This window comes from Cololabis saira, chromosome 11 (genome assembly GCF_033807715.1).
Source record: "Cololabis saira isolate AMF1-May2022 chromosome 11, fColSai1.1, whole genome shotgun sequence".
Classification (NCBI taxonomy): domain Eukaryota; kingdom Metazoa; phylum Chordata; class Actinopteri; order Beloniformes; family Belonidae; genus Cololabis; species Cololabis saira.
In genome coordinates, this window is record NC_084597.1 from 14,018,327 (window position 1) to 14,040,004 (window position 21,678).

Sequence of the window (21,678 nt, forward strand, 5' to 3'; positions counted from 1 at the left end):
ATAGGTTTATAGTTACACAGGTGGAGTTGAATTAGTATTTTTTTTATCGTCATATTTTATCATTATCGGGATAAATAGCCAGAAATTATCGTGATACATTTTTTAGTCCATACCGCCCATATCCCTAGTGTTGTGTGTGTGTGTGTGTGTGTGTGTGTGTGTAGATGAAGGCAGGTATTGGCTTTATGGGCTCAAACAGAGCACTGTTGGGAATATGTAATTACTCACCCACTCATCTCTGACTCCTTACATCACATTAAGATTATTTCAAAGACAAGCTACCAAAGGATAACCCACCACCCACCCTCAAAACTACCTACAAGAGCAGCATACAAAAGTTGCTTTTAGTTTAGGAAAATAGGCAAAAATATTGGCTTTCCTCAACATGGACATGTAAAATAAAGGACATAGTGGAAACTACTTGCATGCAGAAGGTTTTGGATACATTTTCTTACCAAATAGATAAGTGAGATGAAAATGACTTGATTTGAAACATTTCTTCAGTGTTTTCTACTTTTTCTTTTTTTGTTCACTGTTTGCATATTCTACACAATTTCAAAAGTAAAAAGAAAAAAAGCCCTGAAGCATACATTGTAGTCATGGTCGGTACTTTTAAACACTGCCTTTACCAAGCGTGTTAACCTATAAATGCTTTTCTGTAACCCGCTAATGCGCTTTCATATCTTGGATTAATGTTGTGGGACCTTAGGAGAGCGATGCATGGATGAGTGTCCTCAAACCTCAATGAACTGAAGCTCTCATAAAGAAAAGTTGGTCAAGATTCCTCTATAGTAACCTTGCCGACTGAGACAATCTTTACCCTCTTTTTGCAGTTCAGGGTTGCTGGTTTAGGGAGTGGTTGAACCCTTCCCAGCTGTCACAGGTGGTGAACCCTGGACAGAATGCCACTGTGATAAGGCCAATCAGAGACAAATGATGGCCTAATCTCAGTCGTGAAGATAATTAATCAACCAAATCTAACATGATTGATTTGGGACCTCAGGAAGACAACGTGGAAGAAACCCAAAGAGGCACATGGATAACTTCAAAATACATAAACGGACAGGCTCAAATCAAGATTTGAGTTAACGCTAACCCTCTCAGTACTCAGAAATGTAAAACTCTGAGAAATGAAAATGGCCTGTGTTTTTTTTCACATGACGTAACAACTCATAAACTGAAAAAAAATGTCCTACTAAAGATGGTGTGCTGTGTTACTATAGCCTTGTTTTGTTTTGTAAGCAACATAGGATATCAATACAGATTTTTAATTTGCATCACCCGACCTGATCAATAGTATACATAAGGTATTTGGTATTGGATGCACATAAACACATTAATCTAGATTTTATCAAGGGAAAAAATACAACTTGCGTAACTCTATCTATTTAATGGCACAGCCCATCTTCAAATCTGCAATTTTTACAAGAGGTTTTTAAACATTTCATGCTGTGTGCTACAAAAATCATTTTGAAAAAACCCATACTGATATTGGGGGTGGGGGGGGGGGGGGAAAGGGGATAACCAATGTTTACATTTTCTTAATGATATGGATGTGGTTGATTGAGTGGGAAAAAAGTGACGGTTAGCTGGGTTTGCCATCGTGTTTTGTTCAGTGTAATCGTGTGTGAAGAACATCCTAAGCTCCCGTGGGGCTTTAGAGGTCTATGGAAGTGAGTGGGTGATTTCGCTTGGCATCGTTCAGAGCAATTCAGCTGCCTGATCATCCAATATCTGCTCAACCAGGAACGCACTTCTATTATTTGAGCGGCGCAAACACACAACCCACTCTCGTCCTTAGCTACACCGATGAATATTTTGATCTCACCTGCGGTTAAATCGGCTTTTTGATGCACTAAAATAATGTCTTATTTAATGATATCTCAAAGATGAGAAGTGTTATCTCATAATGCATCATCTGTTTATACAATTTGAAAATAGTATCTGTTTAGGTACTTTCATTTCAAATGTATTATTAATTTTTTAACAATTTATTTTTAATTGCTACATGAAAGGTCATGACATTGTACAGTAATATCCACCTGATCATCATGGGTTTTAGTGCCTGCATACAGAAAAACAACATATCAACTTTTTACACAATATCATTATCACTTTTTTTCTTTTACTTTATAACCTAATTAATATTGAGCATAAAAGCAGGAAAAACACTATCATCGATATCGTTGTGGAAATTTGGCCCAATCCTCTTCACAACGTTGCTTCAGTTCATTCAGTTTTGGGCATTTTGCTTATGTAAGGTCCAGTTGAACTGAGGCCTGGACTTTGACAAAGCTATTCCAAATCCTTGATCCGCAGATTTCTTTGGCCACTCTGATCTAGATTTGCTGGGGTGCTTTGGATCATTTCCCTTTGCTTGATCACTTTGACTAAGCTTAAAGTGTTGTCAGATGGCCTCACATTTGCCTCCAGAATGGTCTGGTAAACAAAGAATTTCATGGTGGACTCAATGACTCCAAGGCACTCTGCTGCAGAACTACCAGAAATCATCATCCACTGTACTAGACCGGGGGTGTGAGGTGTCAAAATCCCTGTTGAAATGCTAGCTTTGATTTTATCCAAACATCGTGCTGGGCATAAAGGCCAAAGAACTCCATTTGGAGTCTATAGGGCATTGTCAGAGAACTCTTGTGGTTTGTTCAGATGCATTTTTGCAAAACTCAGTCGTGCTTCCATGTTGTACACTTTAACATTCAACATGTTCAGTGAGGCTTGCAGGCTCTGAGTTGTAGCTCTTGGGATTGTTGTTCCTCTCCGAGCATTGCATCTTCTGACCTTGGGGTAAACTTACTCGGATCTAAGCTCCTGGGGAGACTGAAGCTGCCTATAATTATTTCCAGTTCCTGAGTTTAGAATGTTGAAATCCATATTTTTATGAGATGGTTTTATTATCTTTCCCAGATTGATGACCCACAAAAATTGCCTGGACCACTGCATATGTTTCTCCCTCTTGGCATTGTGTTAATACGCATGTGGATGCTTCAGGAAAGAAAACTAAAATTGCCTAATTATCTTCTCATATAATCTTTTTTTCAAATAGATGCCATCAGATAAATATTTTTATCCCTGATTTTTTCCCTCAATTTTTCACCCAGTGCTCCTACCTAAGTCAGTCCTGGGCATTGCTCCCCTCTACCAACCCCAGGAGGGCCCTGCACTGAGCTCAGGTCCTTCTTAACCTGAGGAGTGAGCAGGCCGCTTCTTTTCACCAGACAGGGTGGGGTTTCTCTGGCCAGATGTAGCGCGTGGAAGGATCACGTTATTCCGGCCAGATCTTCCTCACCCCATCTGGCGCCCCGGCTGGCCAGAGGGGGCATGTATAGCCCAGGACTGGTGCATGTTTTTGTGAGGGTAGCTCACATTAGCTGCCCGAGGGAACACGGGGAGAACATGCAAACTCCAAACAGAAAGACCTTTCGTAACTGAGGGTTTCAGTGTTCCTGTAGTTTTCTGGAAGTTTGTTTCAGATCTGTGGAGCATAAAAGCTGAATGCTGCTTCTCCGGGTTTGGTTCTGACTGTGTGCTGACTATTAAAGGAGCTTGAGGCCGGATTGTGGCAAGATTTATGAAAAAAATCTGTATACATTTTAAGTTTTCTAGTAATAATGTCAGATGAAGCGTTCCAAACCCAAAATAATTAGCCCTCTAGTGTATCTCTCCTTTGCCTGGAACAGGCTGTGTGCTGCAAAATGTGCTGCAATTCGGTCCCGAATTTCCTGCGCTGGGCTGCGGATGTGACGTCACATGACGCTGCATGCACGTTCTCCCCGTTCTCCTGTGCCGGCTTCACTGTTGGCTGCAGTACCCCCAACGGCCGTCGTGGTGAAGGGTGGCGCTAGCGAGTCTCATTTCTTAAAAGGAGCCTCAAGCTCCTTTAAACTCTCCTTTTTGTCTACTTATGTTTTGTTTTTATTCAGCTGGAGTAAATTATCTCACATCCACTCATTAATTTGTTCTATGCATCTACTCAGCGCTTGTATGGACTTATTGTTAGCTGGTGAGATTGTAACGTAAAGTTGTATCATCTGCATAGTTATGGTAACTTGTATTGTTGTTTTTCATTATCTGAGTTAGAGGAATCATGTAGATGTTACATAGGAGGGGTCCCAGGATAGAATCTTGGGGAACCCCACTTGTATTTTTTGTCAATTCAAATGTAAAGTTACCTATTGACACAAATTAGTCCCTGTTCTTTAAGACTCAAACCAGTCAAGTATTGTGCCAGAAAGTCCGACCCAATTTTTCAGTTATACCAAATTTACCTAATCCATGTAACTGCCACATATATGCATTATTTTTGTGTTCTGTGTTCTCCACATGTACAACCACACTGTACCCTTGCACAGTAAACAAAACCAAGGACCAGGTATCCTACTTCAGCATGGAATGGAGGTCTCACACAATTTCAAACTAGACTTAATCATAGCATAAAGTGGTTAATGCAAGTGTAAGCTTTGGTGATGGTGCAAATGCATATCATATTATTGTCATAATATGAATGAATTATTCATATACCTTTTATATTGTTCTGTTAACCTTTAACTATCTTTTATTGCCTCTGCAGCTCCACATCACTGTTCAAAAACTTTTCGGAACAATTTAGTAAAAGTGTAAATGTAGATGGGATATCAGCATCCTCCTCTATGATATGCTGCATGACTGCCAATTTATGAAATGTGTTCTCACCAGTGAGACACTCAGAGAAACACTATTCAATCGACATTCAAGAGAGGAGCAATTCCCAGCAGATGATTATTATTGCATTAGGACCGCCCCAGTAGAGCCAGTATTTGGGGAGAATGAACAAGAGGTAATTACATCCATTTAGGGAGTGATGCAACATAATAATGAGTAATGTAAGAAACTCATGTTCACACAAAATAAAAGTCAGTGGATATTACTTTTGAAATGATTAATAAGGAATATGTGCTGCACATACCTTGCATCTTTGTGGGTAATGAGGCCAGAAATGCTATTTTGTAGCTTAGCTAATACTCTCCCTCAGTGCTGCTTTATGGTTGTGAGCAGTTGTTCTTCAGATGGAGTTGGCCTGCCATTATTATGCTGAGATTTTTATTTGATTTGTATGGTTCTTTGTTGGTGAACAAAGAGGTAACAAGGAATAATTACTCACACCCTTAATAGACCACCAAAGGAATAGTTCCCCTTACAGTGCCCTCTCCTAAGTAATGAATCATTATTAAAAAAATTATTAAACAAAAAAGGGAAATAAACAGTGAAAATTATTCATGCGTGGGTGTTATCTGCTATCTGTGCAATTATTGTTTTATTAACATTATTTATCTCATATCTCACAAAGCAAATGCTAGAGGATTAAAATATTTTGCTGTTGCTATGGAAATGATCGCTCTGGGTCTTAAGCCATCACATGGTTTTTTGTCGATCATTTTAGGTCATGATTCTATTCAAAATCAATTTTTGATTCAAGGTGAAAAAAAGAGAATTAATTTTAGTATCCAATGGCCATAGGGTGCAAAGAAAGCAAAAAAAAAGTGGAAATTGAGTCATGCAACAGTAAAGGCAGTACGTTTACATAAACTAAGAGAAAGTCGAAGAAGGGGAATACTTTGCGTGCATTTTACGTGCAACACGATCAGGCTTAGTATGTACGAGACGTACAGAGCTGCTGCATCGTTTTGCGTCCATATCTCGGTGTGTTGTTGTCCTGTTTACTAATTGTTTTAACTAACTGGAAGAACGCTAATCCATGTAGTGCCACCTAGAGTCACAGAGTCGAACGCACCTCACTCAATAGGTCGATTCTCTTCCCACGCATGTATACTCAGATTTATTGGAAAGTATCCAGTTAAATCCTTAGCTCGATTACTGCCAATAGCTCGATTTAGATGTGCATATAACCATACTGAGTTATCCATCACCAACAAATCAATATTGAAAAAGCTGAATAATAAAAAAAGATATATAAATAAATAATTGAATGACAAATACAACTAAAGGGTTTAAAATGGATTATTCATGGCCATGTCAAAGTCTTGACCTCCAAAAAAATTCAAATTTATGGTGGTAAGTTAAAGCCACTCAATGTACCATTAACACTTCTGACCACATTGGGGGAGCATATCACAAGAAATGTCATGTGTCAGCCCCTGACACGATAAAGTGCATCTCTAGTTGAACAAGCTGATTTTATAAAAGGCATGCTGGACTGTCTATACTCATTAGTATAGAATTGTCAATGGATTTTCTCTCACCAAAACAGATCTGTCTGCCCCAATGTGGTCAGAACTTGTATTTCTACATAGAGTGGCTTTAAGAAAGTTGTGTTATGCTCATGTCCAAAAACATGAATGAACTGAAGCATAATTTTGAAAGTATGTTTTCAAATGATCATCATTAAGTTTTTACATAAATATAAAGTTCTGGTTTAAAAGAGGTAGGAGCTTTTGCACAACCATTTGTTATTACTTACAAAAGTGATTAGGACATAAATGGATACATTCAAAAACCATTAGGCTAACAATGCAGGTTGTGCAAACAACAAAACACTCAAAAACCTGTGCAATATTCAATAACATGTCAATTTGAATAGCTGTTTAAACTTTAGTTTCACAATACCCCTTTCAATGTAGAAATACAATAATTAATAATTACTCATAAGCAAAACTCCCCCCATTATCATGTTCAATGAAGGTACTGTTATACTAAGACGTTTTTTTAATATAGTTATGCATTTTTTTGTCATGGTAAGATTTACAAAGAGTTCACAGACTCATCAGGGCAGCAGAGAAAACAATTGGCCTCCTTCTCCCCAACCTGGAGCAGATTTACACCACCAGATGCCACAGGAAATCAATAGACATTTCAAAAGGACTAATTTCAGCCCGGACATTGCCACTTCCAGCTCTTGCCATCAGGCAAGAGAATCAGTCATGAAAACCAGGACAAACAGCCTTAAAAACATGTTATTCCTAGAGCAATCATGGCCCTTAACTTAAGGTGACATAGACACTCTCAACCAAAACTCCTGCCCCCATGGACTTGTGCAATTCAGGTGTGTGTATATTAGTGTGTAAAGCCTGGTAAAATGTATATATATATATATATATATATATATATATATATATATATATATATATAAATTTTACCAGGCTATTGTTAAATGTGCAATTTGTTTTGTTGAAATTCTTTTAACCTTGACATCACACTAAGTCAACGGCTAATTAATGCCAATGAAGGTCAAGGACTCAATACAGAGTCCGATGACACCACCCACGACTCTATAGCCCCTTTCACACAGCCAGTTCGAGGCGGGAACGTTGCGCCTTTAAGCCGCCTCGCTGTTCTGTGTGAAAGTCACGGAGGCGGAATGGGGGGGCCAAGTGGCCCCACCAATAAGCCGGCAGCGGAGGTACTCACAGAGCCGAAACGGGGTCTGTGTGAATGACACAGCCGGCATGCCGGGGCCAGCCGGGGCCAGCGCTGACGCTGTCGTCACGCCTCTGATTGCGGAACGCCGGCATGCTGTGTGAATTTACAGACGGGAGCGGCGTTATGCCGGCGTTGTATGGTTCTGTGTGAACCAACAAAGGCGGCGTATTGGCAGGACTTCTTTACACCAATATTGCGGAATCTCTGTGTGAAAGGGGCTTATGTCAAACCATTCAAAAGTTATAACAGAAAATAGGGACAACCAATCAGAAGAAAGGGCGTGATAATTTGCACCAATTATGGCCAAGGACTCAAAACCATGTCCGATGACACCACCCACGAGTCTTTATGTCAAACCATTCAAAAGTTACTGCAGAAGTTAGGAAGTATGAAATATCAACGAACGAATCAGAAGAAGGGGCAGGACTAATTCAGGCCAATGAAGCTCAAGGACTCAATACAGAGTGCGATGACACCACCCACGACTCTCAATGTCAAACCCTTCAAAAGTTATAGTCAGAAAATAGGGATAACCAATCAGAAGAAGGGGCAGGGCTAATTCAGGCCAATGAAGGTCAAGGACTCAATACCGAGTCCGATGACACCACCCACATGTCTTTATCACAACCCTTTCACAAGTTATGGCAGAGAAAAGTATTATAGGAGGCGCTGTTGAGCCAAATTTGGTGACTTTTGGGGAACTATCAAATATGGACCAATCAGATGAATGGGGGGGGCGCGCTTTTTTGGCGTCTAGTGTCACCACGGTAACGCATTTAAAAGAGAAAAGTAATCCGCGTAGTCGCAGGATGGAGACGAACATTTTGATGTATAACACACTTGGGGGCACATTACGGTTCGGGCCGTATTAACTGCCGAAGGAATGGCATAAATTGCGCCAAAATTACACGATTAATTCAAAATGGCCGACTTCCTGTTCGGTTTCGGCCATGACGCCAAGAGACTTTTCTTTAAGTTGCGACATTATACAGGTGTGTAGCGATTTTCATGCATGTACGTCAAACCGTATTGTGGGGCTTGAGGCACAACGTTTTCTAGGGGGCGCTTTTGAGCCATTTTGCCACATCCATGAATGCAAACCATTAAAAATCAAATGTTTTCGCCAGGCCTGGCTTGCGTGCAAAATTTGGTGACTTTTGGGGCACGATTAGGGGGGCGAAAGAAAGAAAGAAAGAAAGAAAGAAAGAAAGAAAGAAAGAAAGAAAGAAAGAAAGAAAGAAAGAAAGAAAGAAAGAAAGAAAGAAAGAAAGAAAGAAAGAAAGAAAGAAAGAAAGAAAGAAAGAAAGAAAGAAAGAAAGAAAGAAATGAGTGAGACAGAAAGAAAGAAAGAAAGAAAGAAAGAAAGAAAGAAAGAAAGAAAGAAAGAAAGAAAGAAAGAAAGAAAGAAAGAAAGAAAGAAAGAAAGAAAGAAAGAAAGAAAGAAAGAAAGAAAGAAAGAAAGAGAAAAATTCCTACAGATACAATAGGGCCTTCGCACTGTAAGTGCTCGGGCCCTAATAAAGTCTTATCTTATCTATATTTGAAATGGAGGAGATGCATTCACATGTATCACATATGTATTTACTCTATGTATGAGACACTGTCATGTCAGAAAGCACTGCAGCATTGTCCATGACTCAGATGTGGATGTGAAACTGTTAATCTTTGTACAAAAGAGGGGTTTGACGCACTTTAATTTTGTTTCTTCCTTTCTAGCAGTTCAGAATTTACTCCTATTCTGGTCATGTTGTCCAGTATGACTTTATTTCAGTTTTATGTTTAACATGTTCAACTTTGAAGGATGGTGGAAAATCATTCTTGCTGTTTCAAAAGTACTTTGCATTCATGTTGTAAACCATAAATGCAAGCAGCCACAAACAAACTATATAATTTGTTTATTTACCATTGTGAAATTTTAAGTGCACCTACATGCTTGTCTTCACTGAAGATAGGACTACGTTTCTTGCTGCTCCACAGACCTTGAATTAACATTTTCTTTTTCTTTCACATCATTAAAATCCAGAAACAACTTTACCAAACAGAAAAAGGGTCTTATAAAACCTGATTCAGGTAGCTTGTGAATTGGTTGTTAGTTGAACAATTGATTGATTGAATTAGTCAATCAGTTAAAATTTGAACTCAGTTTCTTCATAAATCCACAAAGGGAAATAACATGTTTCAGCAACTTAAATAAGTGTTAATGTTGAAGTTGATATAGGTTTCTATGGACCATTATTGATGGTTTTATAGATGCTAGTAGCAAGTGATCTGTCCTCCAGCAGATCTGAAGACACTGTTGGTGATTTATTGATTTGTGAAGGGGATGCTCATGATCCATGATGTTTTCATTTTATGAAGCATGCTTTTTTGTATGATGAGCTCCAGAGGCTGCAGAACAATCTCATAAACAGCTTCATGGAGCTACAGTACATCTTGTCTTCTGTGTTGAATTCAACAATGACGTCAAATTAATTGGAGTTTCTCAACTGATCGTTTGGAGCCGTCTATTGAGCGTTTAACACACACACACACACACAAACATATATATATATACATATATATTTTAATCGTTTATAGTATATTGAAATTAAAAACATTTTAAAAAGACGTTCGTCTTTAACAGATTTATAACTGTTTTACCTTGGGTTATTCATTTTTCTATGTATTTATTTATATTTTGTTTTCAATATTATTTTGATAATGGGTGATGCAGGGATCTCAAAGTTGTGTGTCAAATTGTACACAAAGCATTACGGGTTTAACATCTGAGTTTTGTTGTTTAAAAAAAAGATCATAATCATGTCTATAAAATAAATCATTTTAAGAAAAATGTATTAATTCGTCTTTTAATGTGTTCACGTATCCTAATTTTACATAGTTAATAACATAATCAAACACTTAGTCATGCATAATTTGGATTGGGTGCAAATTCACAAAGCCTCCAGAATGGGGGCGGTTTGAGTGTGAGACCCATAACTCCATTTAAAAGTTAAAGCAAGCTGACTTCATAAACACAGAACTGTCTGGTTCCTCAACCTGAGGTGAAAACGAGTTGGGAAAGTTGAGAAAATCTGAGAATTACATTAGAGTCAGAAAAGAGATAGAAAGATAGACAGAAAGGATAAAAAAATCACATTTTCAGGGGCCCTTGACTCTGAAGAAAATAAAACCCAGGATAAATATGCCAAAGTCTCAGTTTGGTATCGCACTGATCTCGTTGTGTAGGAGAAATAAATGAAACATTTTTTAGATCGTTTTTCTAGCATTCTATTCCTCTGGGTGATGTCACAATCAAAACAGATTTCCGCAAGCGGACCTCCACCTCCTGCTCCGCAGCACAACCGTTGACAAGCGAATGCAGCGGTCTTTTCTGATGTTTCCACCAAAACAACATTTGAAATGGCGAGCCTCACCGCAGACCCCTGCTGGGAGCTCCACAGCTTCTCTGCTGTGGCTTGGCTGAAGGATCTGGGTCACCGCTGTCACAGAGCCCCGGGGGACTGGAAAGGCTGCTGTCGTTTAGCACCAGCATCTGCAGGGTCATGTTCTATCTAGATTTTCAAATGTTGTTTTGGTGGAGACATCAAAAATGAGCACGGATTAATGGGCTCAATCAGAATAAAGGTAATTAGTAACATTGGTCTATCATCTTAATCATCTTAATCATCATCTTCTTTCACATTGTTACATTTAATGCTGGATTTTGAGCAGAAAGTAACTTCCTCACACACTGGCACAACAAAAACAGTGAACTAATGTAAAGCCAGTGTTATGCATAGTAAAGACAAACATTATATTGTACTTTTTTGTAATGTGAAGTGTTGCTGATATTACAGCTGAGCTACCCACTCCTAAATGTGTTTATGGTGGGTGGCCTTGTAAAGTCACATACTGTACATCATGATGGAGAAGAGTTATATCCGTGAAAATGGCATTTTTGTCCCTGCCAAATGAGCTGGTCTGAGTACTTCAGAAACTTATATTCTTTAATTTTCATCCCCAAATGACAGAAAATGGATAAAAGAAGAGAAACCATCCGATGAGTGGCAGTTCACTTGCCAAAAATGCTTTGTTTTTGCCAGACATTAGAGGAGAATGGTCGGACTGGTTTTGAATAACATAACAGCAAAAGTAACTCAACTGATCCCTTGGCACATTAGAGGAATGCAGAGGACGGTCTCTGAACACAAGACTTGTTGAACCTTGATGGGGGTACAGCAGGAGAACACCACACCTGGTCCAAGTCACGTCAGCTAGAACAGGATTTGAAAACCGCTGCTAGTCTAACGAGTCTTGAACATCTGCGGCATGCTCAGATTTTGGGTTGAATTTGGCATGAAAAACATGAAACAGGAGTTCCTCCTGCATTCTACCAGCATTTTGGGCTGCTGGTGGTGTAATAGTGTAGAAGATATATATTTAGGGCCCGAGCACTGAAGGTGCGAGGACCCTATTGTATCTGTAGGAATTTTTATTATTCTTCTTTCTTCTGACGAAAGGAGGGCATTTTTGCCCCCCTAAACGTGCCCCAAAAGTCGCCCAATTTTGCACGCAAGCCAGACCAGACCAGTACAATATCCGTGGTGCTCACATTGAATTTTACAATTTCCGTGCTTATGCCACGGAACATAGTGGTGAGAGGTCATGGGCATTTCACGGTTTTTTGTGAGATCAGGTTGGGCCAAACCTGAGCCAGTCGAAGGGCCAGTCCCAATACACCTCTAGCCTTACTTTTCAGCCCTACCCCTAAATTTTGCGCGTTCCCGTGAGGGTAGTGGTGTCCCAATTCCTCTTTGCATGTAGGGGTAGTGGGCATAACGAGGGGTAGGGGGTATGAATCTAGCCCTTGAGAGCGAGGGATTTCAGATGCTGACTCGCCGACCGAGGTCTAGAGAACATTTCCCAGAATGCTTTACGTCATCATTTGCAGACTGAATCAAACTAAAAAACATTGCGGACATTTCTCATTTTTAGTGAATAAAATTAATATTTTGAGTTAGTTTCTGCATAAAAATGCGTTTTGATTACATTTCTAGCGAGAAATATTTATACATATATTATACATAATCACGCTTGCTCGTTGTTGCGTTGTTTTTTCAGATCTCGCCAGAATAAAGGCTGATTTATGGTTCTGCGTTATACCAACGCAGAGCTTATGGCGTAGGTTACACGGCGACACGCGCCGTACGGTGCGCGTCGCCACGTACCCTACGCCGTAGGCTCTGCGTCGATTTAACGCGGAACCATAAATCAGCCTTTATTTTGGCAAGATCTGAAAAAACTTCTGGAGGGCCAGAGAAAATTTCACTTTATATTCACTTTATATTATCACTTTATAATATATTATATTATATTTTTTATTGGTTCACTTTATATTCAGACAAACTAACGTGGCAGCTACAACTGTTAGATTTCATCTATTAAACCAACATTTATCTTACTAAATGATTTATTTCAGCCACAGAGCTGCAGGTCAGTTCGTTGGATCACTTTCTCCCCGGGACAACGGCGTGGGTTGACCCGGCGATCATGTCTGTACTCCGGCCGTGAGCTGCTGTTCTCCCGAGCCGGCGGCTCTTCTCATCCCCAAAAACATCGGAGCAAATTTCTTAACAGGCGTTATTTGGATAAACTGAGCCCAGGTTGGGGATCTTAACGGTTACTTTTACGCCTGAAAAAATATTAAAACTTAATAAAGTGGCATATTAACAGCGCTACAGCGGTAATTAAAACAGCTTTTAGCTCTCGGCTTCCTGATATGGTGTGACGTATGTGCAAACGTAACTACGCAGTCGCTTACGTACCCGAACGTAAACCACGCAGTGACGTAGCAAGTGGTGTCCCAATCCCTAGGGAAGATTACAAAGCCCTACCCCATGTGGCTTCATTTTGAGGGTGAAGTGGTAGTGGGTGAGGGCTAGTGGTAGTGAGTGAGGGCTAGTGGTAGTGAGTAGGGTGAACATTGGGATTGGCCCAAAGAGGTCTGTTTGTGATATGAACAGCACAACAAAACGTATTCCTTCAAAATAATGATTATGCCCAGTTAGGTCTTTATTCACAGTTCATGTATCAATACTGCAGCAAAAGTGATGACAGCTAGCCCCTGGCTATGTAGGCTGCTAATCATCACACATACGTTTGTTATTTCATATAACTTTGTCTGATATGGTACAACAAAAAATAGATCCCTCAATTGTGGATGTGAAAGTTAGCTATGGAGATCAAAATTGTTTTTTTGTTTTTTTTTAATCTGGCTGTACATATGTTTATATACTTTGAAAAGTTTGACTTTTTTTAATTTATTTATTTATTTATTTTTCTATTGACCCCTAGTGGTCAATAGATGAACTGTGTGGTTTTCTTTTCTTTTTATGTCCTGATGTTTAATACCTTGAAGTTAAAAGAACGTTCACCAGGTCTTAATCAGAACTTTGTTTATGGGAACTTAGGGACAAAACTATTAACAGAAAAAAATATACAGATCAACTGTCAATAAAAGTAATGGTTGCAGTTTTTGGCGATTCCAAATAAATTATGCATGTGTTTTGAAGGAACACGTTTCTGTTGGTGCTACTTGATTTTCAGTTTGTTTCCACAAGTCTGTCAGAATGATCTGAAGCTGACTGTTCCGCTGCCGACATTCTTGCCAGGAGCACATAAAGCCGCCCTCACCACAAGTGATAGATGCCCACGTAACTTTTGTAAAATTGGGAAGGAGTTCACTATCAATCAGATAGTTTTGACTTCCTTCCAACCAAATTAAATCAAGACTTTTCCAATCAAGTCACTGCTACCTCGCACAAACATAAGTCCCAGTGAGGCTCAAACATCGACCACCACACAGTCTGAAGGACAAAAGCTGGATATGTGAAACGTTTAAACCGGTCTGATTCTAAATTGCGCTGCCTGCATGTGCACGATAACACAATGCCTGTCCAAAAAAAGTCCCACTCTAATGTGAACTCTTGCTTTGATTACAGCACCCATTCGCTGCGGCCTGGTTCCAATAAGCTTCTTTAATGTTGCATTTATTTTTTGTTGATGATTAGAAAGTTCAACCCCTGCTCAGACTCTTCTCCAGCACATCCCAAAGTTTCTCAGGGGGTTTAAGGGTCTGGACTCTGATGGCCAATCCATGTGTGAAAATTATATTTTATGCTCCCTGGATGACAATTTGAGCCCAATGAATCCTGGCATCGTCATCTTGGAATATGCCTGTGCCACCACAGAAGGAAGAAATTAATTGATAAAATAACCTAGTCAATCAGTATATTCTGGTAGTCAGTTGAACTTATTCTTAGGGCTAAGGGTGTTGCTGAATCTAGACCTTAGCAACTGTAGCAACCCCTGATCATAGCGCCGCTTGATCAGGGGTTGCAGCAGTTGCTCAGGTCTTGTACAGTAGGAATTTGGCATGATAGGTACATAACTTCAACCACCTCTCTTCATAACCTGGTCCATCACTCTGGAACAGGATAAATCTGGACTCAGAACACATGACCTTGTCCAATCATTGTGCCCCTTAGCAAACTGAAGCCTTTTTCTAATTAGCCTCACTTATTGGTTTTCTGAAGGCAACATAGCTTTTTAGACCAAATCCCTTGAGTTTAACCTAATTTTAGTAGTTTCAGCGATCTCCTTAGATGTTTTCCTTGCTTGATGTATCCCAATAATTTGGCCCTTCTGAAACCACGTCTACCGGATGTGTCTTCCAACATAGAAGAATAGAGAAACTACTCTTGACTAATTTGTTGTCAGGTGAAACATAATCATCCATGCAGTAATTATCCAATGAGAAACTCTTAACGTTTTGCTTTTTTTTTTGAAAGGCTGCAAAATATAATCAAGGAAATGTTCATTCATGTTTGGTGAGATACCTCAAGTTGAATACATTGCATAATACATCACATATGCAAATGAGTAAACGGCAATAAATGGAAAAAAATTAAACGCATCCATTCACTTAATAGTATAGAGGTCCTGAAAGGTTTTGTCTGCAGGGGGGGGGGGCATGCTGATATTTTTACAGCATACCAAAATGCATCTCATGTGGGCGAGTTATGAGTTATTACAGGTATTTCAGGTGAAAGGATTGAGGTAGTGTGCCGTAAAGGATATGTAAGGTTTATGGGCATGGATGGATTAAAAGAAAAGGCCTCGTGGGTAGAGATGCACCGATCAGGATTTTGAGGGCCGATCACTGATCACCGATTTTCCAAAACCAGTATCGGCCGATCCCGATTTTGCCGATCACCGATCACAGGGTGAAATCCATAAATTCGTCAATATTGTTTTCTCATGTACATGACACTGTATTATTAGGTATAAAAATTAGGAGATTATGTGTAAACTCGGCTTACAAAGAGTAAGTGTAGTTTAGTGGCTTCAGCTTTCCTGTGGTAATAATTATGTACATGTGACCAACACAGACAACAGCAGACATGTCACTCTCTAAAGGTTGATACAAGTTGTAAACCATAAACCTTAGTTTTCCTGTGGAAAGAGGAATTAAATCTTAAATAGAAATTAATTATGAATTATTAAGCTTTGTGAAAGCTTTAGCGGTAGCATCTGCTGCGTGTGAGGAAACTCTTGTGAGTGAAGCAAAACTCTTCACACTAGAGCTCCACATGTCACTCGTGAAGCGACTGACACGACTGTCGTCCTGCATGAGGCTTTGGACTGTATAGTTTGTTTGGTAAAACTCTGACAGGATTTCATCAGTGAAATATTTACGACGTGGCAGCGCGCACCGCGGATCCAAGCTGCAAACGTGTTTAAACCCGATGTCTTCTACAACTGAAAGCGGCTGATGAGCAAAGCATATGAATTCATTACCTTACGATGTAGTTCTTTATTTTTCTTCGTGTTGTTTATAAGTCTCTCTTACAGGTGTTACAGCTGAGTTAGTGCCGTTATTGCGTGCTCCTTTTTTTCTTCTCCCTTTTTTCTGCTGCAGCCAACTTTGAAAACTCAATATACTCCGTGTGAAGAACTTTCAAATGTCTTATCAGCTTCGTTGTGTTGAAATTCTTTTGTAACATTCCTCCTCATGGTATCTCCTTTGGACACACTTTGCAAACTGCAAATTTGTTGTCCTTTTCAGACATTGTTAAACTCCCGTACTGGCGAGGCCGAAGCCTCCTCAGGACCGCTCGGTCTGAGATGCGGGAACGCCCGCGCGAGCGGGGGTTTGTTGTTGTAAACGTCATCAGATCGGCCGCTCTGAACTATTATTTTCCGATCGCCGATCAAAACCGATAGGGCCATTATCGGCCCAATCCCGATCAGGGGTCGATCGATCGGTGCATCTCTACTCGTGGGCTCAAGCTACTGGCAATGACCAAGGAATCTAAACTGGAAGACACATTCTGCCACTCCTGATTTCAACGAGGCTTTGTCAGTTCATACTTTGACAACACTTTCTGGATGGAAACATCTTCAACAACCAAGAAAAGGAAGTCCAGCTTCCTTGATTAAAGTGTCTGAAAATTGCCAGGGCTGGTTTGCTGAAAATAAAAACCTACTTTTATTCACTTTGTGGAACTTTTACATGCATTAAAAAAATTACTGTTCATGGTAAGATTGTGATTTTGAGCCTTACTACTGTATTTATATATTTCCACATAGTCATTAGTATTTTTTAGAAGCCATTCTGTTTGCTGTGCTTTGCTGTGCCACTTTCAACATAAAGCTGTCACGTGGTCCAGGCCTGAAAACATCTACATGCAAGTCATACAAGCGCTTCCACTGCAGCACGCCTGAACGTGCACAAGGGTGCGAGGGCCCGTTTATCGCTGCTTGCAGCTTTAATTTGTATTTATTTTACAGTTGCTGTGTACTTTATCTTAGTGTTTTCCAAATTTGTATTATCATTTTTTAATCTTTCACATTTTTGACAATCTTTTTAGAGTGCAGATATTGTTTTTGAGAAGATTACTATCAGTTTTTACAAAAGTCTATGGCCCGCAAAACTATACATTATATATCAAGCAAACTGATACTTGATGATCTCAATACCTCAATACCTTGGCAAATGCCAAATTTGATTGGTGTAAAATGATCCACCAATCAAACATGTGGATGTGGCCCAAAGTTGCTTTTGGTCTGTATCTTGTGATGCATTGACGACTTCAGCTGTAGGGAGTACATTTTTGAAAAAGCTGCTTAACAAATTAAGAGCTCAATATTCACAAACATTTTTTTAAACAATATTTTTTATTAATTTTTCACTTTTACAAGTAAAGTATGTATACGTAGTGTGATCCACAGAAATAACAACGAAAACAGGCAAACAAATAAACAGAACAAAAAAAAACAAACAAAAAAACAAAACACCAGCTCAGATCCATATAATTAGATACACCCGGCTGTACATAGTTCAAGTAGGGCTCCCAAACTTTATAGAAATGGTCTGTTTTAGAATGTAATATACATGTAAGGTACTCTAATGGCACCAGATCGAACACCACTCTTTGCCAGCCTTTAACAGATGGTACTTTTTCAGTGATGCACTGCAATACAATATTCTTCCTCGCTGCGTGAGTCAGAATACAATACAGCCTCCGATTATATTTTGATACTTAAGTGTTGCCTTAGGACGCCCAATACAAGAGACACGGGGTCCATCTCCAGTGTTAAACCCAATATCCTTTCTATTTCAGAAAGCACATCAGACCAATACGCCTGCAGTTTACGACATGACCAAAGACAATGAGTTAGGATACCAATTTCTATCTTGCATTTAAGGCACATGGGTGAGAGAGTAGGATTGAAGTGATGTCTACGGTTGGGGGATATGTGCATTCTGTGTATAATTTTGAACTGTATTGCTTGGGCGCGATTGCAAACTGAAATTGATTTAGCCTGTCTCCATACATCCTCCCATTCTTCATCATCAATTATGATGTTTAGCTCCTTCTCCCATGTACCTTTAAGCTTGTCCAGCCCAACTGGGGGTGTGAAACACAGAGCTTTATAAAATAAGCTTACAGATACCGCTCTTCCTGTTAAAAATAATAATTTGTCATTAGGAGAGCTTTCATGATTCTCAACCAAGGTAGTACTGTGCAAGATATAGTGCCTTATCCATAAATAATATTCACAAACATGAATGACCAAAGTTCATGAAACCCTATCAGCTCATACAAAATGGCCATTAATGGCTGTAGTTATTAGATGTAGGTTTTATTTAATTTTTTTCCTTTAAAGGGGACCTATTATGGCATCTAATACCTATTTTAAACATGTCTTGAATGTCTTAAAAACAAGCTTTTGATTGTTTTTGCTAAATAAATTAGAAATTCAGCCTCTGAGCCATGTCTTTATCTACCCATTCTCTAACTTCATTATCTATGCGTGATTCTGAGTGGGCAGGCGGCTATGATAATGAGGCACTGTGCTGATTGGCTGCCTGAATGACGCGATACACTGCTACGGAAAAATGGCGGAAGCTCCGGCCGGCGGAGTTAGTTGTGGGCGTGGTTTCACGCATCGGAGGCCAACTGATGCAAATTGCATTTTGGTTACGTAACGAAAGGGAGCAGAATCTGAACGGCTCGTAGAAGCCACATCACACTGGACGGCTCATCAGGGCGGCTGTACAGACACTGCAGAATTTGGTTGCTTTCCTCCTTCTCTGAGTTGGCAGGCTGAGGGGAGACCACTTTATATTTATTTTGTTTTTATAAGTATGATATTAAATTTTATGTTAACTATAGGTGGAGGCACGTGATAAGCTCTTTGAGTTTTCGCCTCTTCCTGCACTTTAAATTTGTAAAGTTGGTACTTTTATGTGTGTAATGTTTAACTGTGTAAATAAATAAATCTAAATCTAAAAATCTAAATCTATATATGTTAAAGCAAGAAAAAACGTGTTTTTCATAATACGTCCCCTTTAAATGTACTCATTTATTTTTGTTTAATCAAAAGTTAGTTTTTGGCCTATATCCTGTGATATGGTGATTCAAATTTTACTAAAGTAAAAACAGACAATCTTTATGTTTTGTTTGGAAACATTGATTTTAAGATCAAAATATTTAAATTGTGTATACTGATACAAGGCTTCAGGTGTGTGTGTGTGTGTGTGTGTGTGTGTGTGTGTGTGTGTGTGTGTGTGTGTGTGTGTGTGTGTGTGTGTGTGTGTGTGTGTGTGTGTGTGTGTGTGTGTGTGTGTGTGTGTGTGTGTGTGTGTGTGTGTGTGTGTGTAATACTTGAAGAGCCTAGTGGCAGAAGCGTTTGAGCTTTGGGTTGCCATTCCGGTGAATTTGAGAAAAAAGCTATCAAGAAATATGTGTGTTCTCTTTTCATTTCAAACACAATGTACACTCTTGTCCAACACTTGTCTCACTCAACCCTCTAAATTCAGATGGCTTTTTGCCTAACTTTTTCTTGTATCTTTATGCCATACTGTATCTCTCCACCCAGTTTTCTCATGTCCTTGTGTTACAGCCTTTTGTACATTTCTAGATGGCACCAGACACGTCCACCCAATGTTGGTGCTTCACACACTCAAGTTGTGTGAGGCACTTAAATCCATCAGCAGTTTGAGTCTACATGACATGTAGCCTAAGGCTTCTCTCAAGGTTTTCTCTTTCTTTCTTTCTTTCTTTCTTTCTTTCTTTCTTTCTTTCTTTCTTTCTTTCTTTCTTTCTTTCTTTCTTTCTTTCTTTCTTTCTTTCTTTCTTTCTTTCTTTCTTTCTTTCTTTCTTTCTTTCTTTCTCACAAGGGCAACCATATGCTGCTCTTTTTGCTTCTATATATTTAATTTTTCCTTCTCTTTCCATTCGTTTCTGTTTTCTTTTGGTCTCCCTGATGCTTTAGGCCTAGCAGGCCTGTACGACAGATACGAAAAAGACCAACATTGCAGGCTTTTCAGTGGATTGGTGTAAAGACTTAAATTAGATGATGTCCCCTTCAGCACGAAACGCTGCCTGGCCAAGAGAGCTGCTGTCGCTGTCCACCAGATTCATGTGGTGACCAGAGTTTTTGGAAGCAGGTCAAAGCAACTGTTTTGGGAGGTACTTCATGTTTGCTTGTGACATTTCCTGGCAGCTGTGCTAAAGTTTCAAGTCACCACAGGATCTTAACCTCCATCTGTGTCAAAGGTCAAACAGATGTCCAGGACAAGGCTAAGGAAAAGTGGCAATACGTCAGAGGAAGAGATTTTCTTTTTTGGACGCACTGACACACATACACATTCAAAAAAATCATTCCTGCATTCATTTATTTTGGCAGATTTAAACTGAAAAGAAAATAGAGGGGAAAAGCAATTCAAAATATTCACAAAGATGAACAATCTTCATGTAGTGGAAAATACAGAAGCAATTTTGACATCACAGCCACTTTAAGTGCTATGTTGGCCCGATGGTCATGGGGAATTTAGAAAACTTGACTGCAATTCTGTCTTCCAATTTCATTAATACTGTCTGAAAATGCTCCCTCCATGGCCAACACCATCTTGACAAGAACTGTTGAGAAAATGTTATCCGTTGCCTGGGAGTGAGTGATATTTTTGGAGCTGGTTGAGCGATACATGCCCCTAAACCCCTCCTCACTAATGCTAGCAATTCAATAAAATTACAGATGATTGAATTCTTTCCCTTACGCGACAGCTCAAGCTCAAGGCGAACTAGAGTGACGAACACATGCGCAGCAATCACAGAAACAGCACTTTGTATGATGCTCTACAAAGTATTGTCACTCAGAATTATCTCTTGCTTCAGTGACGAACACAGCGTGAGGGATTATGCCAGAAAATACAAATTAAAAAGTTAAAAATGCATTGGCAGTAGCAGGGTGAGGGAGTGGCTTTGAAAGCTGCTGCTCAGGTTTAAGCTTTAAAGTAACTCTGTACATGCACGACTACAAGAAAGTAGAGAGAAAATTAGATCATTAATACGGGTGGCAGGAAAATAGATGTGTGTATTTATTATGTGGAGAAACAACATAAACAAGTACTGCACAAAGAAGATAAGCAGACTGTCACAAAGCTGTTCTCAGCCAGCTGGGCCACTTATCTGTGTGCTGTGGTGGCCTAGAGAGAAAAGCACTGTGGAATGTGTGAACATGAAGACAGTTCCCATCCATCCATTAGCTATACCCACTTATTCCATTTCAGGGTCATGGGGATCTGCTGGAGCCCATCCCTGCTCGCTTTGGGCGAGAGGCACGGGCACTGTGGGCAGATTTTAAATTACCAATTAACCTGACATGCATGTTCTTGGGCTGTGGGAGGAAGCTGGAGTG

General features: G+C 39.6%; 1 protein-coding gene across 1 annotated transcript in view; it reads right to left on the reverse strand.

Annotated features, from left to right (window-relative positions):
- lamc3 (laminin, gamma 3) overlaps nt 1-21,678 on the reverse strand; it is a 265,101-nt gene that overhangs the window by 102,955 nt on the left and 140,468 nt on the right. The window lies entirely within an intron of this gene.